Source organism: Dryobates pubescens, chromosome 33 (genome assembly GCF_014839835.1).
Source record: "Dryobates pubescens isolate bDryPub1 chromosome 33, bDryPub1.pri, whole genome shotgun sequence".
Classification (NCBI taxonomy): Eukaryota; Metazoa; Chordata; class Aves; order Piciformes; family Picidae; genus Dryobates; species Dryobates pubescens.
Window position 1 is genome coordinate 4,930,773 of NC_071644.1, and position 22,118 is coordinate 4,952,890.

Below are 22,118 nucleotides of genomic sequence, written 5' to 3' on the forward strand. Positions count from 1 at the left end.
CTTAGGACCTGCAGGGATGCACAGAATTCTCTCCAGCCCCCGGCACGCACTCATATCCGGGGTGGATCTGGACAGAGTTTTAGCAACTCCCAGTGCAGCAGCTCAGGGCCGGAAGTGAAGAAGGGATAAACTATCCAGCTGAAACTCCTGTAGGATGTAATTACCTGAGCTGGAAGCTGGCCAGGACAGCAGGTATCGTGCATCATCTGCTGGTGGTATCAGAAGCACCCAGCAGTGCGGGTGAGGTGGTCAGGAGCGAGGAGTGACGTTGTTTGTGTGAGGGACAGGACCGCTCCCTCGTGGCTGCCGCTGCGGGCGTGCAGCGTAACGGCTTTTGAAGTCACTTGGTGCTTGTTTCCATGGTTGTTCTGTGCACGTACCATGGTGCCTGTAAAATGCTCTTGGGAAGCTACAGCCCATGGATGGATGGCCCTGTCCTGACGCTCATTCAAATGCTCCTGCTTTTCCATCTAAAAGAAAAGAGGAAAAAAGCTTAAACAAAAAAAAAATCCTAAGGAAAAAAAAACAAAACAAAGGAAATTGACTTCCCAAAAATTACACGAAGCTAACATTTGAGGCCTGGCACGAGTCCATCGCAGCCAGGAAACTCAGAATTAACCGATGCGCTCCCATGGCTGCCGGGAGGGGCTGCAGTCCAGCGGCACAGGCTGAAGCTTTGGAAGTTGGGGGCTTGGGGCTGGAAGTCCTCAATGTGTCTCTGAAGCACAGCAGAAGGTGTTTCGGTGCACCTCCATGCACGCAGAAAAGCAGCACTGGATGTAGGGGCAGCTTTAGGCTTGAGGAAGAGGGTTAAGACCAGCTCCTGGTGCTCAGATCTGACAGCTGATACCAGCACCTGAGCAGGGCTCCTGTCAAGAGGACTCTCCCTGTGGGCTCAGTGTTGGTGGAGCCAGGAGCCAATGACGCAGCAGGTACCTGCAAGCCGCTGCTGAGGAAGCTGGAGAATTTACACTCCAGCCCAGGTTGCAAGTGAGGACAAAGTTGACTCTTCGTTCCCACTTGCGCATGACGCAGCACAGCATAAATCATGGTGACTGACAGCTCCAGTTCAGCTCCGGTTAGAGGGGAAGGGAGGGGAGCGCAGGTCAGGCCGGGGGGCAGCACTGGGGCTGTGCGAGCCGCTGGCCCTGAGCAGATCATGGAAAGAGGCTCTGAGCAGAAGTGGTGGCTGGGGCGACAGGTCAGAGGTGGCCTGAGCTGGCAGAGCGGGATGGAGGGTGGCTTGCAAAACACCTGCTGGGTACTCCTCGCCTTGGGCTGGTGCTGGCGGTGCTGTGATGATGAGGGCTCGGCTCACTCAGCACTTCTGAACCAGAAAGGAATGGGCCTGCTGCTGCAGAGAGGATGGCACTGTGCTGAGAGCCCAACAAAGGTCCATCCTGCTCCTGATGGTGCTCCTGCTGTCCCCAGCCGTGGTGAGCTGCCAACCTGCTTCTGCTGTGAAATTGCACAGCTTTGGGGTACTGCAGACAGAAGGCTTCATGTCAAAGCTTTGATAGTATCTCATTTCAGAGGCTGGGGGAGGTTGGGATGTGTTAAGGCTGAAAATATTTACAGGTTTTGAAGTTGAAACGCAAACAGGAAAAGCCCTTTAAAAAGTGAGTGTAGTGGATATTCAAAACAGGGATTGCCATGGAAACGCCACAATATTTGCTTAAATTGACACAAAGGTTGCTGGTTGCAGGGTTCTGACTCCTTTGGCTCCATTTTCTTTGGCCCAGCACCTATCACAAATTGATCTCAACAACCCTCTTTTGTTTTGCTTCTTTTATTTTTGTCTGATGGAAATTAAAAAAAAAAAAAGCACCAACAAAACCCTCCAGTCTCCAAATCCCACCTCACAGACGAGTCTGAAGCTGCTGAGCTTCAGTCAAAGGTTGGAGCCAGGACCTTTTGTAATTTTGTGAGTAAGGTAAAAGTTCTTCTTCTTATACTTTGTGTATTTATTCATTTCCTCCAGTGCAGGAAATGGAAGGGAATTGACTTAACTTTCTAGGGAGAGTAGGGAGAAGGGTGAAACCTGTTGCAAAGGTACTAGTGTGGATCCAAGGAATATGGGGAGGGAAGTGGGACTTTTGTCATCCAGCTCTCGGACTGAAATGTGAGAGGTTGCATGTGGGTTCCCAATTCCGCCTGAGATTTACCAAGTGACCTTTGACAAGTCACTTAATTACTGTGGGCCTCACTAAAGTGGAAATAAGAACTCTTCCGTTGTCTCAGCTGGTTGTGTTCATAATACCTCAGGGGCTGAGAGGTCCCCTGTGCTGTGAGGTGCACAGGACTGACGATAAAGCTGTGTTTGGCTGGTGCTTGTAAGACGAACACAAGCGAAGGGTTGCCCCTGAAAGAGGGATGGGATTCTGAGCTCACGTGTGCAGGAACGCTCGGCTGGCTACGGGGGGAGGCTCTGTGCAGTAAGTGGCTTAGTACTGTAGGCTGCTTCTGCAACTGGCTGACCTGGATTTTTTTCTGGGGAAAGTTGGAGCATGTGGCCCACTGCCTGGTCACCTTGGCAGTTTGTAGCTTGCCTTGTGGGTTGCCAGCGCTGCACATGGCAGAGGAGATTGGGATACAATGTGTTTGGCAGGGTGTGAAATGCCTTGTCTTGCTGGACTGTTGTGTGTGACCAGCGGCTGAGGTTTGTGGGTGGCTGTGGCATTTGAGGCCAGCGTCATTGCTTGTGCTTGTGATTCACCTGAGTTCCTGTACTGCTCTATAGGGAATGTTCATTTCCTTTTGAAACTCTCCCCAGGGCAAAGAGACTTCACCAAGTGAAGGGAGGCCATCAAATTCACACTGTCTTCACCTGAGACCACCTGCAAAACAAAGAACCTGACTTCACTCCTGGCTTTGTACACTGGAATGGACCTTGGAACCTGTGACTTCTCAGTGCAAGGTACACACTTTTGTTCTGTGATCTGTTTGCTCTGAAGTAGGGCTGGAGTGAGTGACTGTGGCTCTCCAGAGCCTCCATTCCAGTTCCTGGGAAAGTTTAGAATAGCTGCTGAAAGTCACTGGTTTGGGTGGTAAACGCGTGATAGGGTGTTGGTTTTTCTTGGGCTGGTTTACAAGTAGGACTGAGTTTACTCCTGACATGGCTGCCCATTTCTGCACAGACACAGGCACCCAGCTGACACAGCAAAGCGCTGGTTTGAACAGCTCCCTCTCAGCTTCCTTCTTCCTAATGAGCTGCTCTGCAGCATTAACAATTAGCTAAGTAGTGTGCCAGGACAGGCAGCATGGGAGTCCCTGGGTAAGTATTGTGTGGGACAGTTTCTGATTGACTTGTTTCACGAAAGAAGAGGAGTTTGAGGATGTCTGTGGTCATGGTAAGAAACTCAGAAAGGTTGTGAGGGGGCGGGACTCTGTTTCTAAAAGCCATTTTACTTTCTTCACTGCTTGGCTCCCATCACAGCTTCTCTACAAAGAAAGGTATGGCAGGGCATAGCCTAGCTGCAGGATAACAACTGGGATAATGTGTTTCTTCTCAGTGGTTTGGGGATTTGGGAGGTACCTGGTGACACTGCCATGCTGCTGCAGATAGAATGAGCTGGGGCTTCTTGCTCTGTCTGGGCTTTGTATGATGTGGTGCCTGCTCTGGTGGGAGTAGAGGTTTTGTTGGGGGTATCTCCATACTCTGTTGGCACCATTAGATAATGATGATGCCTGAGTGAAGATCAGCAACCTGAAGTACCTGTGGGGATTATGTATCACCATGTTCCTCTCTTTTGCTGCTGTGGTATAAATGATACCTGGGCAAAGCAGTGTGCCCAAAGCTGCTGTGAGTCACAGGTACAGCTGAGACCTTAGCAGGAGGGAAGATGAGAAAAGTCACAGGACTAGGACAGTGGCCTGGAACTTCAGCTATCCCTGTCCATCCTTGGCTGTGCATGGCACAGGGGAATTTGCTCATGTTCTTAGTGCCCTACCTTAAAGAGCAACAGCCGTGATCCTCTAAGGCTCAGCAGGGCTTAGTGCTTGCCACGTGTTCAGAGCCTACAGACCTGAGTGCTCCCAGTAAACCTGCCAGTAAACACAGTATGCTTCAGGATGGGATATGGGTGAACTGTGCCTTCCCACACCTTCCTAGTGCTGAAATTCCTCCAGGGTCTGGCATGCTTTATTTGGAAAGCTTGGGTTTGAACTACTAAGGTGGGGAATTCTGGCTTTTATCCCTGTGCATGAGCTGATGCTGTGTCCCCTTTTAGAGCAGTGGCACACTCCTTCCCTGGACTCCAGAGGCAAGAGGGCTTCCCAAATCAGAGCTCTGCCCAAGGGGATAGGGTAGTGGAACACAAATAGCCTTGAGGTTTTACCAAATAAGATACAAATTCTCAGGTCTGACTGCAGCAGGTAAATTTTCTGCCAAACATTCTTAGGTACCTCTTCAGAGAAGCCAAACATCCCAGGGGAAAAACTCTGCTGAGCAAGCTGCTGCATAGATTCTGGGTCCATTTTTCCTCAGAGGGAACTTTCCCTGTGACCCCTATCACAAAGTTTCTGCTGGTGTGGTTCCAGGTATTGAAAGCCTGGCGTGTCCATCTGCCATGGAGCTGGGATGAACAGGACCTTTGACAAAAGGCAGCAAGAGGAGGACGCTGATCTATCAGGAATTTCTTAAATGCTGAAGTGAACCTTAAGGTTCAGGATCTTGCAGATCAGTACTCCTCAATGTTTGCCTTCTCCTCCTAGTACCTATTGGGTGCATTGCCTGAGTGTCCTTCAAGGGCTGTTTTCTGAGGGACAGAAGCTTATTAGAGACCCTTGACTCCAGCTGCTTTCTGAGGTCCCCCTAGTTCTACAAACATCACTTCAGAGAAGGAGATGCATTTTGCCTTTCGGGCATGTGGCTTTGTGATCGCTCATGCTCTGGACTAGAAATCTCTGTGTTCCAGTCTTCAGCCCTGGAGCAGAGTGTATGGCTTCTCCTTTCAAAACAAGCTCAATTTACTTTGGGCTACAGAGGCTGTTTGCACGTTCTTCAGAGCCCATCCCTAGGCTGTGATTGCTTTTGCACTCTTCATAAGCACAAGCTGGATGTTTAGTCTTAGAACTATAAGGGTTGCAGGGAGTGTGCTTGTTCAGTTGATGAAGGGTAGCCTTTTATGCAGGGAAAAAAGCTAAAAAGTGGGAAAAGGATTAGAAGGACCTGCTCTGTCTGTGGGTGGCTTTGCAAAGTACTTCTTCCTTCAATCCTAAAGTAAGCCTAAACTTGGGGCTAACTTGGGCCATCTGCATTATTTTTGCTAGGATCATTGGGATCTCCACATGGGCACAGCTGCTCAGGCTGTGAGGTGGGAGCTCTGCCTTCCACAGAAGTGCAGCCAGCCCAGCCCAGCCCATCCAGCCCTGACGGCTCAGATCCCAAGCTGAGGAATATGAAACAGCCTTGCAAAATCGTTGTGGAAATTTACCCGCCTGTGTATGAAATCAACTCACTTGCCTTTGCCAGGAGGAGTTTAACTTGCCCATTAAAATATACATCTATTTATGTATTACTTGTTCTGTGAGAGAAAATTTTCCCAGGCAGTTACAAAACTCAGTCTAGACTGTAACGTGTGGCATCTGGTGGTAACATGCCATATCCATACATCTGAATACACTATCTGCTGCAGCACCCTGCTTAGGAGGCAGTGGCACAGAGCTGGCTTATAGCAAGGTCTTTCTGTTCACAGCCCGCTCTCACTGGGTAAAAGTTTGGCCCAGTTCCTTCCTGCACCGGTCTGAATGAAGCTCTACCATGCCTTCTGCCATCCAAACAAAACAAGGCAGGCATTTCCATGCTGCCTGTTCTGACCTGTGGCCTTACAGTCCACCTAGGCTGGAGGCAACAGTTCTGGGGCAGAACTCTTCCGGTGAGGCTGAGTTGAGGAGAGGAAAGATGTTAAAAGCCTGTCTGGGATAAGAGCAGGGTTGTCACATCCATCTGCTCAGGCCCTGACGAGCAGCTGATCCATATTGTTAACATATTGCCTGCCATATGGGCTAGCTCAGCTCTCCAGGAACGCTTGGGAGACCTGACCTCTAGTGTGACAAGATGTGAGCATGAAGGACGGGTTGACAACAGCCCTTGGGTCTTGGAGTGTGAAACTGTGTTCCAGCCACTTCCGCTGCCTTCCCCTGCGCTTGCCCGCGCTGCCTCTCCCTGCCTTTCTCCCTCTGCTCGCTCTGGGAGGGTTTTCTCCTCCCTCCCGTTTTCCGCATCCCTGGTCTGTGCTAGATCAATGACCTTCACTCATAACCAGACTGGACAGTTCTGACTCCCTCCCCCGGGCCTTCGATCAGATGTTTGGTTGGCGGCTGTGGAAAGCTGAATGGGGGGAAGTCAGAGGAGGGGAGAGAGGATCATGTACTTGGCAGGCCTTGTAGCTGTCCTTACTCTGTCTGGTCTGGGAATGGAACCAGAGCCTCATCCACTCAGGTCCTCAGCACCTCCTGCTCACGTGGCTACTGGCAGACACTAGGACAAGCTCCTACTGGAGGGCCGAGTCTGGGATCTGGGGAGGGCCCTGATGCCAGAAGAGAACGCTTAAAAAGCCCTTGAGAAACACAGAATGGTTTAGTTTCAAACGAAAGGTAGGCACAGCCTAAAGCCTTTTCAGAAGGCCTGCTATGCCCAGCAGCCAGTGGTTTGGCACCTACAGCTGTGCACATGAGGGGGAATAGCTGTCTGAAGTGCAGAAGCTGAAGAGGTTTTCTGGCATGGGGGAAGTCAGCTGAGCAGCTGTTGAAGGAGCTCTGAGTACAGAGCCTGTGGTGCAGTGAGGTGTAAGCACAGCACTCACGTGTATGGGTATGTGGAGCAGCTTAGCCCTAAAGAAGCCCAGTGCTTAAGGGAGGGCTCACAGTTGCCTGGGTGACTGTCACACAGGAGATCAGCCTGCCCCAAAAACTCAGGTAGAAAAAGGATGTTCAGTACTGGAGGAGGCAATACTGGACCAGGTCTCCATGGGTTTAGACCTTGCTTTCCTTGCCACCTTCAGTTGTTCTTCTGCCTTCATGGTGTTCTCAGTCTTCTGGAGCCATTGCTGATGAAGCCATCTCTTTCCTAAGGCTTCTGTCTTCACACTTGAACTTTATGGAGGTTAAATCCTGGCGCTGTTACATCAAGCACAAGTTTTGCCATAAGCCTCAGTGGAGTCAGGATTTCAGCCTTGGCTCCTCAGAAGAGGATTGGGATGTTTCTCAATCTTTCTTACCCATCAGCTCTGTCAGACCCGCAGGCACGACTTACTTGGCTTTTAGTCTCCCAAAGTGAGGGCTGCCTTTTTCTTCACTGCCTGTGCTGTGAAAGTCAGCATCCTCAGAGGAGCTGTGATTTCACCCTCCTGCTCTCCGTGAAGGTTTTAGACCAGGTTGGGTGCTTTTATCACTCTCCCTCCCCATGTACCTGCAATTGCAACGAGCATTAATGGTGTTTGTTTGTAGAGAGGAGCCCACTGAGGTATTGCAAAATAAAACACAGTGATGAGTCGTGGTTTATTTACTCAAGCTTCACTGATGTAACAAACCTGATTTTATGCTAATAATGACTCAGAAGCAGAGTTGGGAGGAGAAGCCAGATCTCCTGATTCCTTTAACCATCTGACATTATTTCTTCCTGTCCTTACCAGATCCAGCATCAGTGCTCTCTTCTGGGGTGCCAGCAGCAATTCTGTGGCACCCTGTTGAAGCAGATAGCCAATAAGAAGGTTCATAGTGCTTTGCCAGTTCATGGGGTTCCACCAAACACTGATGTTCAGCTCTGGTAGGCAGAATGTGAGCCTGTCTGTCCATCAGGCAGCTGTCCAGTGGGAGCCAACAGGTACACAGACCTGCTAGAGTTCCTCAAGGAAAACCAGTTGGAAAGCACTTGGAGCAATCAGTGCTAGGTACACACCTGAGTGTTCGAGGGAAATGCATGTTCAAAATGTAGTTCTTAGAAATCTGATAAAAAGAAAAAATGTGAAAAATGAGCAAATAGTGTAAAGTGATGTGATCTGTTCTCTGATGTCTTCTACTGGGGGCTCATTCCAGAGCTGGTGCTCAGCCCATGGGCAGTGCTGGAGGTGAGGCTTATCTCACTACTTGAGTTGAATATGGAAAGGCTGTTCTAGCATTATTGCCTCTGACAAATTATGTATTAATGCTGGGGCTTTCTTTTGTTATTATTGCAGTTCTGTATTAACCATTAAGAGCCACAGGTAAGCCCTCTGCTGATGTAAAGCAACAGAGCTGAATTTCCAGCCAGCAGTACTATCCTGATTTCTGCCAGGGCAGTTTGTGGTCTGTCCCAGTGTGTTTCTTGTGATTCTTGCTGAGTTTGTCTTAGCTGTACATTAATAGAACATACAAGAGAAAAGAGGAGAGGACAAAGTAAGGTGAGTTTGAAAGTAAAATGAGCAAACAATATTGCTAGCCTTGTCCTTTCAGAAGTCAAAAGCTACTCCCCTCCTCCCCCCAGTTATAAGACTTAATAACAGGGAAGTTTCTGTGTGTTTAGGATGCACAGATCACATTTCAGGTTGCTGTGCCCTGCTAGTGGGAGCGTAGAGGAAGCAGAGGGAGGGATAGCACCATACATACGGTGGTGTTCAAGACAAAAATGCAGCTGGTGAGATCTCTGGCTTTAAGAAAAACATAAAGCAGTGCAAGGTTGACAAGGGTTGGCACATGGGAGCAATTCTTGCTTGATTACCATGTCCCTGAAGTGTGCTGACCTAGGAAACAGCCTACTCAGGAACATGGTTGCCGTCCTCCCTCTCAGGGCTAGTTACAACAGGAGCTGAAGTCAGTTGTCCCAACGGCCAGGAATGTTTTGGTAGACTTGTTTTACCTCGGGCAGTGGAGCAGTGAAGATCCTACCCGACCGAGTGGTCACATGTGATGTGGGGCAGAGGACATTTGTCCTCTCTGACATCCCATCTTTGAAGAAATGGTAACGGGAAATCCTTGAACCCTGGAAGAGGGGTAAAGTTAGAGAGCTGTCCTGGGGATGGAGTGAGGAGACCTTCTTGGCATCTTAGACTGTAGCAGCACAGCCCGGTGCTACTGCCTGCCCTGCTTGTTCCCTAAAGCACCTGGGCTCTGTCTTTGCCCCCAGGAGCTTCTTTCTGTGTGGAAGGTCCTTCCCAGGACCCCACCAAATCAGTCACTTAGCAATTTCTGGGCTTGCTCTTTGAACCCTGACAGGTTAGCTGTCCTCCCTTCATCCTGTTCTCTTCTACGCACTTCTTGCTCATTCTCCTGTGCCACTTTTGATGGTTTCACCAGAAAGGAGAGGAGATTTTTCTTTCCCTTGTTTGCTTCACTCCATTACTCCCATCTGTTCATCCAGGTCCTTAGTCCCTTTGTTTTTCAGAGTCGTGGAGATTTGGACTCTGTTTGCTGTCTGGGATGCTCTTCTGGACAGAGCTGGTGTGGGAAGGAGGTCTGGTTCACAGGCCAGCGCAAGGGGTGGGGGGAAATGTGCCTCTTCAAATTAATCAGAATTTTCTCCTCCAGAAATGCTAATGGGGGAAAAGCAATTAAAGCAGCCTGGGTTTTATTAAGTAATCTGTGTTAAGAGCTTGTAATGAAGTTTAGTGCCGTTGTGACTCGGTATTTCAGCTTCATCGGTTTGAGTCAAAACAATCCAGAGTGGGAAGGAGCGAGGAGGTGAGCGGCTCCCCAGCAGCGGCTGCGCTGCTGCTGGCTTCAGCTCGCTCTTGCAGGCTTTCCAGCACAGTGTCTGTGAGCCCACTCACACTTATGCTGCCCAGCAAGACTGCACTGCAGAAGGAAAGGGGTTTCAAAGTCTGCACGCACAAAGCGGATGGCTCCTTCTGGTTTTAAATAGCTGTTCCCAAAGTGGGGTTGTCCATGGCACCTTGGAAGAGCCTCTGCCTCCTCTCCAGGGGTAGTTGCAAATACCAAGTTTTCCTTGGGAGCCATGAGTGGAGAAGGACAGCAGAGGGAAAGTGACACTGAGGAGCAGTGAGCCTTTCCAGCTGAGTGCTGGATGCCTCTGAGCAGGTTCTTAAAGCTCTTCCAGCATCTGGAAAAGTTTTAGCTGCCACCAGGCAAGGGTCAGATGGTGCCTTCCATTCCTGTCCTTTGCACTTCACTCCCATCGGAGCAGCACAGCCCTGGGACCAGGGTGGCAAACCGCTGGGGGTTGTGAGCAGCTGTGGAAGTAGTCCAGCTCCTCCTCCTCTCTTTCCTTTCACCCCAGGAGAAGGCAAGAGGAAAAAGGGACAATGTCCCTTTAAACAACTAGATGCCAAGCCTCCGCCGTCCTGTTTTATCTGAAGTCCAACCGCATGTTGTTCCAGGGCCGATCCGCTTTAGCTAATTAATAATCTGACAGGAGCCACCCAAGGGATTAGCTGCTGAGACGAGCTAGACCAAACCCCCAGCAAATGAGCCCCGCACTCCCTGGGGACTCGGAGGTGACTTTGGGGGGCAGGGGGCTGCACCACGTGCAGAAGGGTGTCGAGGCCCTGAAGGGGATTTATGGCATCTGGGAGGGTGAAAAGGGAGGCGAGGGGTTGCAATTTATGAGATGTAAACTCATAAATCAGTTAGTTGAGGAGGGGAAAGGGGGAGCGCCAAATTAAAAGATAACGTCTTAAAGGAACAGTGTAAATTGATGGTGCTCCTTGTGGCAGGGGACACCAGGAGAGCTCCCGGTGCAGATCAGTCGCAGCTTCCTCTTCACTGGCTGCAGGGAGTCTGCAAAGCAAAAGGAAAAAGGGTGGTGATGGGGACTGAGAGGAAGAGCGATGTACCTTTGTGCAGTTCATGCACTGCTTTAGTGGCAGAGGCAGTGACATGAAGGAGGGCACAAGGCCACCTCTTGATCAAAGAAGACAGGGGCTCTGGGTGGTTGTGGTACCCCTGGCTTGGGAGGGGTCAATGGGTAAGGGAGTGCATGGCCATCCTCTGCACATAGTCCTCACATTTGATTAGACTTTCAGCTTTGTGGGGAGCTCTTTGGTTCCCTGTTTGTTAAATGAGGCTGGTGGAGTAGATCGACTTGGAGCCATAGAAGTTACTATTGGGAGAATGTGATGTATTTTCTTCTCCAAATCTGCCTCTTCAGTGACTCTCCAGGCAGTGCTTGCTGCTCCTGAGGCAAGTGTTTGGTTTTGTTCTGGAGGCTTGTAGAGGTCTGGAACTTCCTGGTCATGAAGGTCCATTTCAGATTCTCTTCATATTTCAGGAGCTGTGTGCCTTCTTAGTAGGGTGGTGGCCTTGAGCATTGCTTTTCCCCTTCCTCTTCCACTAACCAGTCCCAAAGCTATTCTGCATATTGCCTTTCCCTACCAGTCACTTCTGGTGCCTTGAAACCTCTCCTAATCTAAGGTTCTTTCTGAGAGCATGCCCAGGCCTCAGCTCTCTCTAGGGGCTGCTCTAATGCAAATGGTAATGCAAGATGGGATTTCCAAAAGCCTTCTTAGGGAGCTTTGTAATCCCTGCCCCATGACGGTGCTAGACACAAGCTAATGGAGAAGGACCTGTGCAAGCTCTCTGCAGACCCAGAGCAAGCCTCTGAACCCTTGCCAGAGGGCAAGCTTTTGACGTCGTTCCCTGCAAGGGCAGAAGGCACCTCTGTTTTCTCCATCCCCACCTAGCTTGCAGCAGATCCAGGGCAGCATGGTCCCTTCTCTATCCAGGCCAGGGAGTGTGGCTGTGGAGCAGCAGGCAGTGAACTCCTGCCCCACCCTACCCTGCAGCACCCCATGGCCTGCAGCCAGCCCAAGCCCCTGCGGCCATCCCAGCATAAGCCACAAGCAGCTCTGAGGTGGTCACTGGGGAAACACCTCTTTGCTGAAGGGGTCTTGGCCTCATGTGGGAGCTGCCCTTGGGGAGCTTAGTGCAGAGCCTGCAGATTGCTCTTCCAGTGGGGCAACTGCATTAAGCAAACAAAAATCATCTGACTTCTACATATTTCCATCTAGAGAGCTACCTTGCAGCTTGCAGAGTCCCCACACAGATGTGCTGGGCTAGGGCTGCTTCTTCTGATCTCAGAAAGCAGGAGGCTGAGAGGGAGCCTTGCTGGAGCTAGACTGTGATACTGAGCCACCTTCCTTTTGGGGCATCTTTGGTAGGCACTAACTTGAGCCTGAGCTGTCAGAATGGTCTAGAGCTACTGGAAATGTCTCTGCCCTCATGCCAGCACTGCATCATCCCATCCCATCCCATCCCATCCCATCCCTTCCCCATGGCACCCCTCCTCAGGCTGCTGTGCTCCTGCAGTCGTGTGGTGGGAGCGTGTGGAGGCTGTTCCGGAGGCTGTGCTGGCAGTCTCGCCGTCACAGCCTCTCACACACACAGCCGTGGTTTGGCCTTCCTCCTGCAGAGCTGCCAGTGGCCCACGCTGCCTCCTGACCAACATCATTAGTGTGGGTATTTATATTTCATTAACAACATTAAGCCAAAATGGTATTAGAAGCAACACCAATGATAAATAGCTTATTAATAAACAGGGAACTGGCTGCACCACACGCAAATTCAATCCCTTCCTCAATGTGTCTCTACCACTAAACCCAGCCATTTAACTCCTGCTGTCCTGGAGACATTTGAAGGATGCTTTGGGGGAGGACGGGAATCGGATAAAAGCAGAAGGTGGAGGGACACAGTATCATGCAGTTTGGTTCTTACTAGTGCAGCTGACCGGGGTGATAAGAAGGTGTAGGTGTCTCAAAGTGCCGCTGTATTTCCACCGCCGGGTGGGATGCATTTGGTTCCGTGTTTCCCGTGTAAGTGCAGTGTGGAGAGTGCAGTGTGGAGAGTGTGAGATGTGAAAGCAGAGAGTCTGGAGATCCAAGTGAGTGCCTCCTTTTGATTTTGCCATCCCTTGCTCTGTTTCCCTGCACGCTTTCACACGCCTCTCCCTGGCTTGGGCACTGCCATCCGCAGCAGCCACCAGCACAAAATCTTTTGCCTGCACCAAGCCCAGTCTCTCCCAATGATCTCTGAGGACATTCAGCCCTGTCCTCATTCCTCCCTGTGTGTTTATTCTAGGGATTAAGAATGTTAAAAATGTGGCTTTTCTCATAAGCTTGTCAATCAGTTTATTATTTTTATTTTTTGTTTTTGTTTGCCCCCAACCTCTTATTCTCTGAAATGACTTCCCATGCTCCTGCCCCACCCTAAGTACAAAGGCTCTTTTATTGCTCTTCATGCTCCCTCTTTCAGCAGTAAATTAATTACCTCAGAAACTTGGATGACTTTGGAGTTAGAGGCTCCCCCCCAGCCACCTCTGGGTTTCTTGGAGGAGAGCTGCCCCTCTCCAAACGCAGCTCTTCCGCTTTCCCCAGGGGAGGCTGTGGTGCAGGGCTTCTGCCATGCCGCGCGAGCTGCTGCCTCCCCCACACGCAGTGCAGGGTCAGCAGCGCGTGCAGCCTGCGCCGGAACCCCACATGCCAGGTAAGGGAGGTGGCAACAGCAATGGCTGGTCCTGGGCTTGGTCCTGGGCTTGCTCCTGGGCTTGCTCCTGGCCCTTGCTGCCGGCGTGTTCTGCATGCAGCTCCTCCAGACTGGGCAGCTTTCCCGTGGGTCCTGCTCACCTGACTGCGTACACCTTGCAGGCTTGAGCTGCAGCGATTGCATCTTTATGGTGGTAACTTCATGGCCTCCCTGCTGTGGATCAGTGTGCTCCCCTTACAGCTTGCATCATCTAAGGATTTTACATGAGACCTCTTTCTTTCCTAGCCTGACACTGTCTGAATGCCAGATCTTACTTGTAAACAGTGCAGCATTAAGCATAGTTCTCCTCGCTTCTGTGCCTAAGCATGGTGGTGGTCCTGAATTTAGGATTTGGGGTGCAGCTAGAAACTTCTGGTCTTCCTCTCTTAGTCTTTAGGTCCTTCTGTGGACCTGTGGCTGGGCACAGGTTAGATGAGGAGGGAGCACAAGAAGACTACAGAGTGGGCAGGACTCTTCTCCATGACCTGTCTTGCGTGTGATGGAAAGCAATGAACTTGTAAGGGTGTTTTGTCATTTGTTGGCATGTCAGTGCAGGCAACACCATGGGTTGCATGGCTCCTGGTTAGCTGAATGTGAGCTGTGTGTACTGACAGAGTCTTACAGGCCCAGCTGATTGTCACAGGGTCTGTCCCTTACTTACATGAGCATCAAGACACTCAGATATTCAGAGCAAGGGGGGGAGGCAGGGAGAAGGCATCAAGATAATCATGATTTCCCCAGAGCTGTGGAGGGAACTCAGAGGCTGATATCCAGCAGCATCTCTCCCATGTCGCTTTAACCACTGCATGGAGGATAAACAAAACTCCCTGATGCTGCTTACCTGCTCTGGTCCTCAGCCCTCACCCTGGGACATCCCTTGCTACAGGGAGCTTGGCAGAGCGGGGATGTGAGGGACAACTGTCTGTACTCACACCCTTTCTTCTGAGGACTTGGAAAGGCTCAGAGAGTGGGAGATACTGCCGGGGAGTTTGCCATAGCACTGGATGAAGATCTTGTCTGTAGATGGACAGAGAGCACAGAGGGGACCCATCAGCTTGGAAGCTGCCTAACTGTAGGGAATAGAGGGAATGGGTTGCACAGTAATACGCTGTACAACTACTGACCATCAGCTGATGAAGGGAAGGTTTCTGAGGAAGAGTCTCTGAGCTTTTCTTCCTGAAGCTATTTCTGGAAATATCCCTGAGGGAGCTTTGTTAAACCCTCCCTGCCCACTTGGAAGATTACTGCTGCCCAGTGGCAGCTGATACCATAGAAGGATGGTGTCAAGGCTTCCTAGGACTGGAAGTTATAAAGGTGGCCTTCCCCCTTAGTCCTTCTCCATTAGTTTTCTTTGTCTATTACTGTGCTTCCTTTTCATGCTTTCAGAAGGATCTATTACACATAAGTGACATTTGCCTGACAGATCTTAGGCTTTCTCTCCTTTGAATAACCAAATGAGGAGGTGAGGTCTTGAGTCCTTTTCACCATGGAGAAGACTAGCCCCTGCATAGGAGACTCTTGGGTGGAAGGGAGCATAAGCTTCTCCCATCTGCTGAGGCACATATTTCAGAGGAAGTGCTTACATGCTCCTGGGAGGACCTTCTCTGCCAGTTGGGAAGAAGATTATTGCAGATGCTGTCTTTCGTCAGTTCTTTGTCTGAGGGATGGGAGCCATGTTCTGTTTCATACGCTGACAGCAGGAGAACAGGAGACCTGACCTGGTGTTCTGTGTCCAAAGGGTGGCTTCTTGGGAGCTGTGGAGCTGTGTTGTTGGGGCAGCTGATCTGTGCCCAGCTTCCACTTGGTGCCCACCCCTAGCAATTTTGCAGACTCCACAAGCTGCCTGCTCCATTGCAGCTCACTCTATGGAGCGTCTTCCCTTGAAAGGAATTTTAATCAAACTTGACTGAGGAGTGCTGAAAAACATGAGGAAGTAATTAGAAATATGAATTTACAGCCTGCTGGAGTACCTCCCTCTCTTTCTCCCTGCATAACGCCTGTGTTTATCTCTTTCCTACCGTTACCGGTCTCGTTCTTCAAGCCCTCCTCCACCTCACTACCTTGGTCCAAACCTGGTGTGCCAGGTTTGTGACCCTCAGAAGAGAAAAGGTAGAGCCAGTTCTGGATAGGACTGTGGCCCTCAGTTTCTTCCACAAGGCAGTTATAAGCCAGCAGGAGGACAGTCCCAGGAGGAAGTTGCAGGTTCCCTGAAGGAAATTGGCTGGAACAGCCTCCCTGATTGTCTGTGATTTCCCAGCTAGATAGGCCCCGGGGGAGGGGGTAGGCTGGAGCAGGGTGGAATCAGCCTGGAAATTAGGATGGGCTGGATGCTTCTTCCACATGGAGTTATTTTCTCCTTTATGCTGTTCTTGAGGGTCTTTTTTTTTGTTTGTTTTTCACCCATGAAACCATTATACTGGGAAGGCTCTGAGCAGGATCCATAACCAGCTCCTAGGGATGGTCACATACTCCAGTGCCATTTACAGGTGACATACTCCAGTGATATTGGCTCTTGTTCCTTGATTCCAGTTTGTGTGTGCCTCTCCTTTAGTCCCATGTGCACGTGGTGAGCCTATGCATTACCTGTGTAGAAGGAAGAACTTTCAGTTCTCTGCTCTGTGCACACCAGAGACTTTAAGCCCTTTGTAGAGGGGAGAGTGAGGAGAATTGCGTGGGTGAGACTCCAAACCCAGTCCAGTTGCCTTGGGCAGGAATTAAGGGGCAAGGTGTGAACTGTGTGTGGGGGTAGCAGAGGAGCAAAAACACGCAGGCACTTCTTTTCTTATCTTCACTTTCTTCTTAAAGCAGTAGAAGAAATGACTGGCAAGTTACTGGGCACTTGGGAACATGGCTGTGCAGTTGCCAGCCTGTGTGGGGATTACGAATTGCTCTGATTTTGCTGGTGGAATTTAGCAGAAATGGGTACACTGGTCTGGATGATCCTTCAGCACAGTAAAGAACGAGCTGCTTCTAACCTGTAGCTTTTACTGTTTTCATTTTTGAGGGTTAGGCCCTAGTGGCAATTTTATTTCCCTTGGCCCTAAAGGGGCTGTGAGCTTGTTGTTTCAGTGCAAAGTGGGGAAGGCATTCCCTGTGTCTCCAGCAGGCATCTGGCATGGGGTTGAACGGAAGGATCTGAAGCCCCTGGGGTTACTCAGTGCCTGACTCTAATCCGAGTTTCACTGGCTGGGGCTCTCACCTTTGCTTTTCCCAAATCTGCTATCAAAGAGGCTGCCACCATGGCCTTACCCCAGGCTGTTCGGTGATGAAGGAGAGAAGGGGGAGCAGCATAAGTACTCCCTCGGGATCCCCTCTTACACTCTCATTTTCCTGTAACCACTTTGTTTTTTTGGCTAATTAAAGACTCTGAGCAGTTTTCAGCCTGTGGGGTTTCTTTTATTTGGTTCCTCAGCAATTAACTTTTTTTACTGAACAAAGTTTTGATTGAGCTGGGTAGGATCTGGGGCCCACATCTTGGTTTAAACTTTTAAGCCCTGTCAATCCATGCTCGCTCTTTCCTATGCTTCAGTGGCCCACTGCCACCATCTCTTTCTCCACTGATAATTTCTCTCAGTGCAATCCACTGCCTTTGTGCTTTCTCTTCTGCTCTTACTCTCACCAAACTCCTTCTGCAGAGAAAAGGAGGACCTAGGAGCCATTTTGCCCCATCTTCGGTGAGCCAGTTTGTTCCCAGTTGCAGAGATTCCCTCTGTGCCATGATTTTCCCATGACTTAGTCCCAACGGGCTGAGAAGAACCTGAGCTGCAGGACAAGCCTGTCTGTGAGCAGCTGTGCTTATTCTGCTCCGGGGTCTCAAGGTGTTTGTGGACTCAGTTCCTTCCTTGCCTGGTGCCTCAGCCCTTTCTTCAGCACATCTCTCACACTCCTCACATTGAGAAAGACCCTGGGCTCCTGTCTCCCCTTGTGGTCCATGAGACCAAGGCTGTCAGGGCAAGAGGTTAGATGTCCACACGCCTAAATTAGCTGGCCTAGGTCCCATCCTCACCAGAGGTCCTGCAGTGACTCTGTGTTAGGTGGGAGCCTGTGCTCTTCTCTTAGGGCTGGTGCTTGCCTGTCAGGGATGACTCCTCCAATGACCAAGGTCATAAACCTCCACACCCAGCTGGAGGCATTGGCCTGCCCTCTGGAAGGGCCTGATTCTATCTTGAGCCCTTTGCTGAGTGTCTTGGCACAGCTGGAAGCTCTTCCATCCCCTTCCCCAGGGAGTGAATGTCTTCTCCCACTCCGCTTGGAAACTCTGCCTGGCTGTTCTGGAGGCCTGCAGCCTGCTGAGCTCCTGCCAGACCTTTGCACGAGGTAACAAGTGTTGGATGTTGTTGTTCTGAGGGTTGGGGCTTTTTTTTTTTTGCTGTTTTTCCCCAGAGCTGTTTCCTTTGCTGTTGGGTGATGGTGCAGGCAGCTGTCCCTTTCGGTAAGGAGCGTCGGCAGGAAAGTGCCGCCCCGTCCTGGGGCTGGTTTCGCCCTCCCTGGCCCCCCAAGCCCGCTCCCTGTGGTGAGTGTGCCCACGCCACCGGGGCGTGCGGGCATCAGCGCTGGCTCCTGTCGAGCGCACCTGCAGTGCATGCACACACAGAGGCTGTGCACGCCGCCCTGGGGCTGGGGGTGTGCCACTCTGCTTCCTATCCATCCACCTGTCTGTCCTCTCCATCCATCCTGTCTGCCCTCACAAATACTCATGTGCTGCATGAGGCACCCTGACCCTGCTCATCCAGCAGCAGCTCTGCAGCACGCAGGGATCTATACAAACTTTTTTTTTCTGAAGGAAAAATGAACAGCTGTTTGCTTCCTCCCCCCCAAAAAAGCAAATGAAACACAAATTAAACCCCCAGCCTACCCTCTGTGTATGCACCAAACTTTGTGTCAGCTGTAGAAAATACCCAACCTCATTCCCAAATGCTGGAGGTCTGAGACAGTTGGAGTGCAGGAGGGAGAAAACCCGTGGTTTCCAAGGGCTGATTAGATGGCATGCCAAGTGTATTAAATTTTGCAGACATTTTAACAGCAATATGCTAGATAGTTGGGTGTCCCCTGAGGCTGCTGGATTTTTTATATCCTTCACAGAAGGTCAAAGCCCTCTTCTGCCTGCCCCCCTCCCTCTCCTGTGCTGTCTCTCTCTCTCTCTCTCATTCTCTTTCAGTCTGTGTCCCTTTCTCTCTCTGTCACCATCTCTCTTTCCCTTTCTTGCTCTCTCTTTTATTTTTTTCTTCTGTGCACTTTTTCCTTCTCTTTTGCTCTGTGTATGTAAAATAAAAGATCAGTCATTTGTGGGCTCCCTGGTGAGTGGAAACTCTCACACTCCCTGTGGTCCCTTTGCACAGAGATGGGTATGCTGGGGCTTTCCCCTCTCTTTTCTGTACTTTGTTTTGGGGAAAATATGTTTTCCTCCCTCCACTCCCCAAACATCAGTGCTCTCCCCCCTTTTCTTATTTTTGTAGTAAAAAAAAAAGAAAGAAAGAAAAAAAAAGGGACAGGAAAAGAATCCATCTGGCACATGAATAATTGAAATGGCTCAACTCTGTTCCTGTTGCTGTTGTTTGCTCTCAGTTCTTCCTCCCCCGCCCCAACCATAGCATCCCCCCCGGGGTATGGGAGTCGGAGGTAGGGATGTATTGATTCAGTGGAGGGAGGAGGAATGGGGGGGGGGATGTTGTCACACCAGCTCGTACCATTCCCCCAGAGTTGGGTGCTGAGGACAGTGTGTGGTGTGAGGGTGCAGGGGCTGCAAGTGAAGGTTGCTCTTCCCACTGTCTTTGTGAGCCCTCTCCCTTGAGCTTTGCCAGCCTGGCCCCAGCAGTCATTCCCCCGGTGACTTGCAGCTTCACCTCGTGGTGCCACCAGTTTCTGCTGCAGGCAGGGGCTGCCAGGACATGTCCCTCCTAAGAGGCGACAGGTTTTGCTCTCCCACAGCATCTTCCTCTCTGCCTGCTCACTCCCGTGCCTGGAGGCTTCCTGCCCATCCTGCTCCATGGCAGAACCCTGCAGGATGGGCCCTGCCTGTGCCAGCCCTCCCTGCAGCATGCTGTGGTTCTCCCCAGCTGTTCTGCAGAGCCAGTGTGTCCCAGTTGGTCAGTGTGAGGATCCCAGTGCTGATCCCTCACCCACAGCTCTGGGACAGAGCTGCTGCAGTGTAAGGCTACACTCAGCCCTCGCTGTGTTCCTCCCTGGGTCAGTGCTAAGAGCTTATTATGGGCTAAACCTTTAAGGCATGTGTAACAGTCTAAAAACACCACCTCCCTCCTTCCTACTCAGGGCAGGTTCTCCAGTGCATGCACTGGTTCTCCAGCTTGGCCTCATGATGCCCAGCCTGCTGGCTTTCCAGTGCTCGAGCCAGCCAAGGCCCTGCAATCCAGAGCACAGCTTTTGCTGTCTCTTTAAAACCATTTAGAGTAAAAACAAAGAACTTTAGTGCATTAATTCTGGATGAAGATGGGTCTCCAGATGACAGCCTGATCCATATTCTTCCCCACAAGGCACCTTCCATTTTCCTCCTCCCTATTGCCTCCTGCCCAGTCTCTCTTTCCCCTCTCTGTCCGTCTGTCTCCCTGTCTGTCATTTTCCCTGCTCTTTAGCAAGGAAAAGCTGACAGAAGGTGTGGAACCTCTAAACACACACAGGGAGCTCCTTTTGCTGTAGTTAGTCGGCCGCCAGTGATGAGCTGTGTGTTTTGAAGAAGGTATTTGCTGTGTGTATTTGTGATTACACTTGGCAGGCACTGGGTGTGCGTGGTGTGTTTTGGGGGGATGTTTGTGTATTGCTGGGGAGGAGTTTATATTTAGGCTCTGTTTTTTGTGGTTTGGGTAGGTAATGTATGTATGGCTGAGATGTCTGTGTTTATCAAGCTGTTTGTGTGTGTTTTGATTCTGTCTTGGTGTTTGTTGTGTGGGCATATGCCTGTGTAGTGTGTATGGATGTAGATTTGTGTGTGTTTTTTCTTGCATGAGGCCAGTGTAGGAGTTTGGGCTTGAGTCATAAGGATTTTGTGTGTGTTTTAGGATACATACTCTCTGTGTTACCTGGCAGTATCTGTGAGATTGACTAATTTCATTAATTCGGGGCTTTGGTGAGTCTTGAGTGTGTTTGGAATGTGTCTGTCATGAATGTGCATTTATAAAAAGGACAAGAACAGTGCTGAAGAGATGTTAGGAGAGCGATCGAGGAAGAGAACCTGCAAGTGTCTCAGTAATGTTACTGGACTGATGGGTGAGCAAGGACAGGGAAATTCCTACAAATTGAGAGAGAATGTCTTCTTCAAACATTATTTTTAAAACCCCAGGAAAAAGGAGAAAGGTAAAAAAGTTTCAGCTGGCATTCAAATCAGGTTCATTTCTATGTATGCAGATCCAGAGGTCTTTTTGTATAAAGACTCCTACACACGATATAAAAGTTGCATGTAAAATCTTTGGTAACCCAGCACGTGGTACAAATAATTAGATATTTATATCTAATAAAACTGGTTGGATGGGGAAATCACTCTCTTCTCTGTAGATTTCCATTTGAAGGCAAGTTTCGGTGCTTGTGTTTGTTTTTTCTGACAGCAAAACCGAGGGTTTGGCACCGACAAAACATATTCCCTGTAAATATCTAAATATCTGTTCTCTGCCATAAACATTCAGAGATGTGCCCAATCATGTCGGAGGAGCCTATTTATCCACTTTGTGCTTTCATGTTACTTACAGTGAGCTTTGTTGAGGGGAGAAGCACGTGGCAAACTGTAACAAACAGGACAATTAGCGTTGCTGGGACAAAGCATCATAGGGGCAAGGTGGAGGCTCTTGGACACACCGTGCCCAGTCAGTGAGCCCCTTGCTGAGAGCAGCCAGAAGTCCTGCAACATGCAGTCAAATGGTGAAGATAGGCAGAGACCTCGAGATGTGCCCATGAGCTGGCACCCTGACACATGTCCAATGTCTCTGTGTCCCGCTTTATGCAAGGCAGGCTGTCAGCTCCTTTGCTGTAGCTCCTGGAGGTGCTGGGTCTCTGGCTAGCTTGGTGCCATCCCAGTTAGATAAAGAAATCAGTTTTCCTTGGGCTGCCAGGTGAGCTGCCACCTTGGCATGGAAGGGGCTGGTGAGTGGTGTTTGGCAGCGGGGTCCCTGTCGGGCGAGCAGCTGTCGGCTGGCACAGCGAGAGCTGGAGCGGGCAGGAGGATTTTCCCTGCTCTGCTCCAGGAAGAACTGTGTCATGCAGCCAGTTGCTCGCTCTGTCTATCGATCATTGTTAGCACAGTTTGCACTTGCAAACGCTGCGCTCCGGGCGCTTCGAAGGACGTTCAGCAAGGAGCTGAAGGGTAGGGGCTCCTGCTCTGTGCAGGGACAGGATTCTCATCCTTACCCAAGCTGTGTAAATCCCTGAGTAACAGTACCATTATTCTGGGGGGGGGGGGAAGGCTTTGATCTTGATTTACTCTAGTGTTGCTGCAAAAAGAGTCTGGCCCACTGCCTTGTGGAGGAGGTAAAATTACCACAGATAAAACCCAGTCAGCAGAGTGGAGTCTGGCTGCTTTTGTTCTCTGAACAGGCCTTGTGGCACTGGTTGTGCAAAGCTGGGGGAAGGGGCCGCGCAGCAGGTAGGGCTGGGTGAGGAGCAATTTCCTGCTTCTCAATTAAAATAGAGGGATAAATATATTTAAAGTTGCTTTGGGTTAA